The sequence below is a fragment of the Triticum urartu genome, chromosome 3 (genome assembly GCF_003073215.2).
Source record: "Triticum urartu cultivar G1812 chromosome 3, Tu2.1, whole genome shotgun sequence".
Lineage (NCBI taxonomy): Eukaryota > Viridiplantae > Streptophyta > Magnoliopsida > Poales > Poaceae > Triticum > Triticum urartu.
The window spans coordinates 432709673-432720754 of record NC_053024.1 but is presented as its reverse complement, the minus strand read 5'-3'; positions in this window follow the sequence as shown (position 1 = coordinate 432720754).

The window sequence follows — 11082 nt, the reverse complement described above, 5'->3', positions numbered from 1 at the left end:
ATGACCGTTGGATCAAACTCAGACGGTGCACATCAGTCACTATAGCACAAAGCGTGTCGGTGTGTTTGGTTGCATTCTCATCTCAATATAGTTGTTCCCTCTTCGTGTATTTGTGTTAACCTACTAGTGTGGACTCATGCACCCTTCATGCACTCTGCCAAACACCCAAAAGTGGGTCGAGAAAGGAACTTTTGCTCCTATCCCGTGCACCCTTCATACACCCTGCCTAACACTGAGTCATCGTGCTTCATATGGTTCATGTTTTGTGGAGTACTATAGCACCGTACTCTTCTTGTGTTGTAGACCTAGTTCTGTTAACATTCATCTCACCGTTCATTCTCGACCGGACAGTCGAAAAAGCAGTACACCATCATTATTGTTCATATAGTTGACATGCGCGCACCATCATTTGTTATCGTCATATCTTACTACACTAGCAACAAGATTATGTAGTACTGACGTATGAACGACTGCACATGCCTAGTAGTAGGAGCACGGTGTATGTTCAAGTGGCTACCGTGGTTCGCACTCCTCCGTCGTAAGAGTGGAAACGCTTGTTTTTCTTCAGAAAAAATAGTGGACTCGCTCTACCGTGCGGATCCTCCTTGACGGTCGTCGGGAACTTTGCTACTCATTTTCGCCGACGTGTGGGATAGCCATCGTCAGGGTCCACCAGCCATGCACTAAATTACTCTTGAGTAGAGTGCCCAACTGCACGGTAGACTACCCCGATCGAAGCGCCGCGGTAATGCCCAATGAGCCGTCAAATCAGAAAACCCCCTCCTTTCCAGCAGTAAGTTGGACAGACGAACCAACCATCATTTCACTCTTCTCTCTCAGCTTCCATTCTACCCAACCCTCGCTTCTCCCTCATCTTGTTCCTCATTTCTTCAAGAAAACCCTGACCTGCTTCTGCCATTGTTCTTCTCTCCCAAAGAAGGAAAGGTGAGCGCATCAATGGTATTGATTCTGGCCAAGGCCCGGTCTTGCAACCCCAAGACTGATCCTATAACTCCCTCTCTATTCTTCTTTTGGGTTTGTGATTATGGTTTCTTTTCTTTTATTTCTATTTGACATTTTATTGATGGACGCTGGAGCACCGGCCGAAGTGATGTCTATGGCTCTGGCTAAAACTGTCGAGGCTCATGGTACAAAGAAGCGCAAGCACCTCGCCGAGACTACCGCAGACAAGCTCAAAGCCATCGCCCTGTCCAAGCCCCCCCCCCTCTCCGGGACCCCTCATTAAGCAAGTCCAGGTAATATCTCTTCTCGATGATCTTTTTCTCGATCTTGATCATGTTTTTTCATCTAACACGCGGTACTAGTACTAGTAGTACAACTTTCTGGGTGATCTTGCATGTGGTTTTTGTGTGCCAAATGGCGGTTCTAAATTCCTATTTTGACCGAAACATGCGAGAGGTTGACACTGACTTCTTATAGATTACATTCAACTACTTTATGAACATCAATGCTACCTTTGAAGAGAGTATATTTGCATCAGTAACTTGTGTTATGTATATTGCAAGTAATCCCTCTGCTCTCATGCCTTTGAAGCCATGTTCTAGTGTCTTTGTTCACTCATTTCTGTGCGTATATGTAGTCATATATGGAGTAAAATATCGAAAATCATCTTATATTTCTGAACGGAGGTAGTAATAAAATATTTGGTTTCTGTTTGAATTAGAACCAGCTCCGCGGTGGAGATGAAGTTCTCAAAGTCATGTCGTGTGAACTGGAAGACCTGAGGATGAGTTCTACTGCTAAACTATCCAGTTGTTGTGTCCTTGTCACCATGTATCCTGAAGTAGTGTCTTCCTGTAGCATTGTTGTCAGGCGTGTTCTCGAGGCTATACTTGACCACAACAATTTCCTAGTTGTGCCTTCGATTACGAAGGATGTGGTTCTTGTAAAGCTTCCCGACAAATCTGATGCGGCCTGTCTTCATCGTCATGTTTATGAGTGGAAAGACCACTATGTTAGGTTCTCCAAGGTTGAGGAGATGGTGATGGTGCCGGTAGACATCTCTCGCGAAGTCCATGGCCTAGTCAGTTATGCGGGGTTCATCCCGTAGGTCGGTGGCAAGAAATAGTCTGCAGAGTTTAATTAGTGCAACTTTGCTTGTCTGTAGTAAGTACTATTGTTCAATACTTGATTTGTGTTTGTGAACCCTATATTTTTTTAGTACTGCCGCTTTTGGTGTGTGGTGAGTCCTGAGAAAAGTCTATGTTAATGTCTGTCCACTCAATTTAGTATGTATATTTTGAAGTATCCAGGTCATGTTTTTTGTGAGGACGGTTTATCAATTATGGTTACACTCCAATATCTGTATGCATTACAGGGTTTATCGCACCCACCAGGATTTCCAGTCCCATGGATGTTCGGTCCATACGATTTGTCATGACCTTTGGACTGTCCTGCTTGTGGGAGTAGGTGGGGGGCCTGCATGCCACGCGTAGTTGGACGACCAATCTTCTGTTTAGTACTTCGACATAGTGATTTCCTGGTAAGGATTCACTCGTTTCACATCAAGTAAATCTTATTGATTTACTGTCTAAATCTTATTGATTTAATGTCATGTTTTCTTTCTTTTGCTGCAATTTTACAATGCAAGTTTTGCCATGTGACATTCATCACAGAATAAATCGTTTGGTTTACTCTACGATGGATATTTTTGCAGGTTTCACTTCTTATGTCGTGTCAGTAACGAAGGCACTGTCCATCACTTATATTACTAGAAAAAATTGGATCAGTCTGTTGTCTAAGTATGAGTTGAATCCCTATGATGAACTGCGGTTTGGTTTAACAAACACGCCACAATTAGTCCTTCTCGCGTTTAAAAGAAATGCAGAAAAGGACTCGATCACGGCCACGGAGCCTAGTCAAGTTAGAAAGCTGATCATAGCAGATAAGACACAATCGCCGCTGTCTCACACATCGGTACCACCTTCAGCAACGGATCAAGCACCAGCAGTTGCTCTTGCACTGACAGCGGCAGCAGCTCAGTCTAATCCAGCTAAGGATTGGGCACTGAATGCGTCAACGGATCAGGCTGATCTACCGGAGGATTGGGCATCGACACCGGCACCTGCTCCGAAACCGGCACCAGCTCTACAAGGAGCACCATCTACGGCAACGGCAGCGGCACTACCAGTCGCACCGGCATGGGCACTAGCAACGGCTTCGGCACCTGCACCAACACTTGCACTTGCATCTGCTCCGGCCCGTGCAGCGGCAATGGAACCAGCAGTTGCACCGGCAACAGACTGGGCTGCAGTTCGCACTTCATATACCAAAGTCCTTTCAAAAACCGACATGTCCACCTTCTTGGTAAGCATTGGCCGCCCAAGTGCTTCGTTCTTTTTTCTTTCCATGTTGTTTCACATGATTCACTGTGTTGATCTAACTGTTTGTGTATGTCTTCTTGTTTGCAAATAGAGAATTCCTAGAGCAACGAGGGAGTCGTTCAACAATCCGGGCGACCGTGGCCAAGTTTCTCTTACCATGCGCAGCGTTGGTGTGAATGAACCTGCTCAATATACCGTAAGTACAAAGGATGGTCGCATGATGATTGATGCTAAAGGATGGTCAAGGTTCAAATCTAAATCATATCTTGTCGTAGGGGATGATGTCAAAATCGAACTTTCTTGGCAAGGAGAGCTAGTCCAAATCAACTTTGAAATTCTTCAGTAGCAGCACGCAACTGCCGAACTGATCTATCCTTCAAGAGATTTTGATGTAATACTCTAGCATGGTGAAACAAGTCTCCTATGTGTATAAGTAGTACGACAGTATCGTTGATAGAATTGCAACTCTGATTGCTTGTTAGGAACTGTCATTTGATTTCATTCCAACAGTTGTCGTGCTTTATTCAATTTTGTGTATTCGCCTTGCGACAACATCTAGAACAAGCGTCGTACCAACCGCTTGCAATATGAAAAGCGCTGAGTTAGAACACATGGGCCCCCGAACATGCAGGCCCACCGGCCTTTGGCCCAAAGTCTAGAACCGTGAGCCTGTGTGAGTATTTCATAGCTGAACCCCCATAATGCCCGTGTGTTACACGTAACATCAAGATGCATTTGTATGAGTATCTTATCTTGTGAGAGAAAAGGATGAATGAGGGAAGGCCTTATTTGCAAATGTGGAGAGGTGTGTGGGTACCTTTTTGCAAAATTGCCATAGTTTCCTTCCTATCAGTCAGATATAAATTGGACGGCCTATATTGCAGGATGGCAGGCAGACCATCATCACCAACTCGTCTATACCGTGTTAAAAAAAACTCCGTTTTTAATAATTATATATGTTTTATATATTCCCATTGATTTTTCTTATGTATAAAGTTGTGATATAAAAGATCTTTATATTTCTTTATAGAGGGAGTATCTCTCTGTCAAAAATATATTTATGTGTAACTAGTTACTCATGTCTTTCTACTTCCATTCGCTGATATGTGGGGCATCCGGCAACAGGGTCCATGTGCCATATGTACCAAATTAGAGTGCACAATTGCACGGTAGACACACCGCAGTCGTAGCGCCACAGTAATGCCCAATGAGCCGTCAAATCACAAAAAACCCCACCTTTCCAGCTTTAGCAATAAGCTGGACGGACGAAGCGGTAATATTTCACTGGGCCTGAATCCCCTTCTCCCTTGTCTGCTTGTTCAGAGAAAACCCCCGCTCGGCGATTGCATAGGGTTTTCTCATGGAGAACCTGGTACGAATTCTTCATCCATCCCCGATAAATCCAAGTCCCTTGGTCGCGGGTACTCCTAGGATGGAAACAACCGCCGTTGATGCATTTTTCTTCCTACTGAATCTAGTGTGTTTCATTTGCAGTGCCCAAAGTGTGAGGACCCTACATGTTTCTGCGCCCTCGGCGAGACGCCACACTTGTTCCTTCTCATCCTAACACAGGATTTTTAAACACACATAGTATGTTCCTAGAATCCTCTTTTCTATCCAGGAGAGTGGGTTTTTTTGAACATGCTGTCGACTAATTTGGAAACTTGGATTGTTATATTTGGATAAAAGGTACTAGTGCCATGGTCAACACTGACGTGAAGGAGGAAATTATTTCTAGATTGGGATATAGGGAATACATTGTCTTCTCATATTATTTTTCCTACAGTGCCTTCCTTGCTCTGCCAGAACACATGTACTCAGGATGCTTTCCTTGCCATAACTGAATACACCAGTTTAATGGTCACAGTGAAGACAAGCCATGGATATAAGTTTCGAGTTGGGTTCATGAACCAAGAAGATCGTTGTTTTTTTATGGCCGAACTTGGATAAACTTTCTCAAGTGTTACGGACTGAAAGTTGGCGCACGAATGTTGATGGAAATAGCAGAACCTGGTCTCATCTTCACTGCAATCTTCCACCCTGACGTCGTTCCAATTGTTCATCCATGTTAGTTTTGTATCTGGTTCTTTCTTCTTGCCTCGATTACTTCTTAATCCACCTATTCTGTCTAACTAATCACAATTTAACTTTAGAAGTAGCAATGAATCTCTCACGAAGATGCTACTTCTAACTAATATTTTCTTATAATTGGTGGCACGTGTAGGTTTTTTCAGAGTTAAGCAGGCTACTCGTTTGTTATTCTATAAGAACTCAGCTGTTACTCATGGCACTGAAGTTGACTTGGACGACATCCACAAGTTCCTACACTTTATTGATCATCTTGAGGTCCTTGTGGGGCGTTTCAATGGTGGAAGGCCACGTGGGATATGTGTGCCACTACTGCACTCGTTGAACAGGTCCAACTGTGTTGAGAAACTTATGGTACGAGCTATTTTCTGTTATATATGTTGTTCATAAACTCTTGCTTATGCACAGTTTTACAGTTGTGATCTTCTTGAAACAGGAACTGCCCAGGTCTATTGTTCCTATACAGATGCCTAACCATGGTCGGGTCAGACTTCGCTTGGTCACAACATGATGTTTATGTCGACCTACTCCATTCCCCTTGGAGGTGAAAAGATACTTATTCATGCATGGTCTCAAATAATGAAGGCTCGTCCATCTTGGAGAATAGGACAGAAGATTATGTTCCTGCTTTTCCATGGCTCTAAAGTGAATATCATGTTTATTGACCACATTGCGAGATGAAGCTGCTTTCAGAAGGTTGTGGATGCGCGGGGTGGCGCCTGGGCCTTGTCCTGGGGCTTGGCGGCCTCACCCTTTGGTTAACTGTAGGCAAAGTAGCATTGTTCGAGACGTGCTTTGTACGGTTGAACCTGTATAAGTACTCATACTGCTTTCAGCAATGGTTGTTAAGTGCCCCTGCTGGTTTTAGTTAAGGTTGTTAAGTACTCCTGCTGCTTTTATGGTCTGTCGTGTTTCTTCAGTCATGTCTTCCTCTAGCCGCCAAAACCAAACCAGCACCGGCGGGGCCGCCTGCTTCCGCCTCCCACGGATGGCTGCGCCTCAGCGCATGCATCGCCGCCCCACCGTCCCCTAAATCATTAACACCGACCTCCGAGGCCTCGCCGTCGTCCTCCGCACGCTTTGTTGCGCTCGCCGTGGCGCCGCTCTCTCGCGTTGTCAACATGGTCAACAAACAAGAGGAATCGGCAGAGGACTGTACGTGGAGAGGATAACAGTAGGGGCCCACCATGTCCATGGTCGGACGCAAGGAAGTTCCTTAATTTTTGTTATCTATATAGAGTGGCACTATTCTAATCCTGGGATTAGAATAACTATTTGGATCACGAGGCCCTATATAGGAGCAGCAGGTGTTCCCGAACTTACAGAAAGAAGAAAAAAAAAAGAAATCCCACCCCGAACCCCATGTTCCCCACCTCTCCCTCCTCGCTCTCTCCCTGATCCCCGCCACCGCCATCCCCACCCCCGCATCGCCATCTACCTCAATCCACCCCGTATGCCGCCGCCGTGACCCTCGCACCTCCCCATGCGCCACCGCTGCTCCACTTCGCCTCACCAGCTACCTACCTCTCCCCCACCCGAGTCCGGCTTCCTACTGCCGCCACGCAGATCTAGCCGCCGTACAGGATCCCGCCGCCACGTTTGTCGCTTGCTGGGCACGAGGATGTGTCGGAAGCTGACCCGTCCATGATCTCTGGCCAACGAGGCACGGCGGCCACCCCTTCCCCTGTTTCCACGGCGCTCGACCCGGAGGCCCGCCGCCGGCGCTCCTCCTCCCCAACCCCTTCTTCCCTGATCCACCACGCCTCCACCTTCGGTGACGCGATCCGCCAGTCTCCTTCCCCGGCGAAAGCCACCAGCCCGACCCTCTTCGGCGTGATGCCCCTGCGCGCCGTCGTGGCACAGGCCCCCACCAGGGATCCAGCCGCGATGTACTACTCAAAAGCGAAGGACAACGACGAGATTCTCTCCTTCGGCGCCGGCGTCGTCGCTCTCGGCTACCTACTGCGTAAAGGACATTCATAGGCCACAAATCCAGCGGATGCTAGCACATAGGAAGTGGTGCTGCCGCGGTGAGTTACTCCATCAGACTGGGGACAACGACACTTCTTGCAGAAAAAAACTACAGCATTCTTCAGTATATTTCCATAAATATTTGAGGCAATTTGTCTGTATCAGTTCAATAGAAAAAATTGGCAGCAGTTCCACCGATACATGCCTGGAAGGAAACTTCGTATGAGCACAAGTCACACCACCCCTACAGCGAGTCTTCGGCTTCTAAGGGAGTCGACGAGGTCACCTGGGCTCCTGCGAGAAGGGTGATAGGGTCAGCAAGAACGCATATATTGCCAAGATGGCCAAAATTGGTGCGGCTTGATTTGGCTCACTACAGCGGCTCCTCTCCTCTATCGCTCTTGCCGGCCAAGCCAAGCTGGACATGGATGTGTGGGTGTGCATGCTCACTGTGAAGTCCGTTCTAGGCGACCTCTTTTAGTTCGATGTGTGTGCTCACTATGTGGGTCGCCATCTCTCTATCCTGCCAAGCTACACCAACACTTGTTGTTTCCTATCCCTGCTGCAATCAGTGTTGTGAGCGATAGACAAGATGGAGGCATGGAGCTGGCAACTGGATATGGGAAGGGAGCTGCTACTACACTTGGTCTGCTCGACAACTGCCATTGTGCCTGTACTTGGACGGCTGCAGATAGTGCAACTGAACGTCCGTGTGTGTTTTTGGCATCCCATTTTTACAGTTGATGCTAATGAACATTCGTCCACGTTCTTTTGTAGTGTTGCTATCTACTAGAAAAAATCATTGATTTTCAATTGGTCATTTCTTGTACTAGAACATCAGGTGCTTGTGCTAATGTTCGTGAGACCAAAATATATGAAACCATATGCAGAGTAGTACTAAATGATGATAACAAGATAAATTAAAATAAATATTATTCATTGGATTCTGATTTAAGTGGACTTGTTCTCACAAGTGTTATTTCAAGTAGATTGGTATCTAAAAAGTTCACGCAAAACGCGATCCTGGAATGATTGAAATCATGGGAAAGTCATGGAATAAAAATTACACTCTTCCATATTTGTTCTACATCTTTTGCTACTTGACAAAAAAAGTTGATGAAGTTCATGTATTACTGTCGCTGAAAAATCTATAGAAAAAGAAACTCAGGGGCATTCGTCAAAAACTAAAAGTTCATGAAAGAAACTCAGGGGAGGCTAGTGATATCTTAGTTGATATGACAACCCTTGCAAGTTCAAATATAAAAACCCTTGAAGTTCAACAACAACAAAAATCATAGAGTTAAAAAAGCAAAAATGTCATGTTCAAACATTGTACAACATGTCCTAGGGAAAAAATGTGATGTTCTAACAAAACATTAGTCTAAAACATCATGTTGTACAGTTTCTTGTTATGTATTATTTCCTAAAGTTCAACAATATGTATGGATGCAAAAACTAGTATATGTTGGTTTCAATTCAAAAACTACAAAACAAAGAAGCCCAAGTAAATTCAAATACTAGAACAAAAAGAAGTCAAACAAAGGAGAAAAACAACACAAAACATACACGCTGGAAAAAATAAGAAGAAAACAAAGCTCGCCTAGATAAATGTTAACTCCGGAAGTTTAAGAAAAGAAAGAAGAAGTTCAATATAAAAAAATAAAAAAGTTCTATTCAAAATAACGAACAAGTTCGATGTTTCTAAAAAACCTCCAATTTTCACATTTCTAAGAAAATACACAATGAAGTTCAAATAAAAAAAGGTATAGTAGTTCAATGCCTATAAAAACTCAGATATTTTCACGTAACCGAGAGAAGTTCAGGTTGATAACTGCCAGAAGTTCATGTACTACACAGTGTGCATTTGTATGAAAAAAGAATGAAAAAGCAAAGGCTAAAATTTCGTTGCTATAAGTTCAAGTGCTCAGCCCGAGAAAGATCAAAAATTCTTATGAGAGAGGTTGAACAAAAATACGTGACAGAAGTTCAAGGTGAAAACAGCGGGAAATTCAAGCAAAGGCTAAAATTTCATTGCTAGAAGTTCAAGTGCTCGGCCCGAGAAAGTTCAAAAATTCTTGTGAGAGAGGTTGAACAAAAATACGTGACAGAAGTTCAAGGTGAAAACAGCGGGAAGTTCAACTACTACACGAAACGCATTTCAGATAAGAATATAAGCATAGAAAACTAAAAGCTTCGAAGGTTTGTTGCAAGAAGTTCACGTGCTCCTCCCGGTGAAGTTCGAGATCTCTAGTGCGAGACGTCCAACCTTTAATTACATGTTAAAAACAAGTAAAAACGATGTTGTTTTTGCCATTTTTAATATTGCTCTCAAATGGTAATGAATTTGTGACGGTTGTCTTGATGAAAAATTTAGTTGCTCGAAGTTCAAGTGACCTGCCCGGGAAAGTTCAAAAAAGGATTTTCGCCATTACTAACAAATAAAACTAAGAAGTTCAAATTTAAAAAATGGTGAAGTTCGATGTCTATAAGAAATGCATATTTTTCTCATAATTTTTCCCGTTACTAACGAAAAAACCAAGAAATTCAGTTCGAAAATATCCAAGAAGTTGTACGATGTTTATTACAAAATTAGCATTTTTCCCATTACAAATGAATGGCACCAAGAAGTCCAAATTGAAAAAACCAAGAAGTTTAATTTTAAAAAATACAATAGTTCAATGTATATGAAAAAAAATTAGATTTTCCTCGATAATAAATAATAAACCAAGAAGTTCAATTTCAGAAAATAGAGCAGTTCAATATTTATCACAAAAACATAAATTTTTCCCATTGCTAACGAATAAACCAAGAAGTTCAGTTTGAAATAACGAAGAATTTGTATAATGTTTATTACAAAACTAAGATTTTTTCCATATAAAAATTGAATGCAATTCTTTACTCAAAATATAAAAAGGTGAAGTTCAAATTAAAATAACAGAGAAGTTTCGGAGTTTATTAAAACCTAGGATTTACCTGTTGAAAAAATAAAAAATGCAGCGCCATTTTTTGCACTTTTAAAAACATCTCATAAATGAAAAGAATGGTTGCTAGAAGTTCAATTGCTCGGCGAGGGAAAGTTCAAAAATTTCTTGTGAGAGAGGTTCACCGTGTACTTAGATGTCCAAAATAAATAAATAAATATGTTGTTTTTTGTGTTTTAAAATAATTCTCTCAAACCAGAGAGAAGTTCAAAAGTGATAACAACCGGAAGTTCACGTGCTACATGGTGTGTATTTCATATAAGAAAAATACAATAAAGTGAAACACAGTGAAGTTCAAACAGACATGCCCTAGAAGTTCAACTACTTCATCCGATGCAAAAAACAGCACGTCAAAAACAAAGTGAAGTTCAAACAGACATGCCCCAGAAGTTCTACTACTTCACGTAGTGCATTTCCGTTCGCGATGAATGCAGAAATCATGATCTCGCCATTTTCTAATTAACCTCAAAACGGCAGGAATATTATTTGTGTAAATTCAAGTCCTCGGTCGGAGAAAGTTAAAAAAATATTGTGAGAGAGGTTTGTACAAAAGAAATATCATTTGTGTAACACTGACGAAAATGGATGGGAAAATTAAAAACAAAAATACGTCACAGAAGTTCAACATGAAAACAGCACGAAGTTCGACTACTATAGTGAATGAATTTGAGATGAAAAACTTTTAAAATCATCGCGAG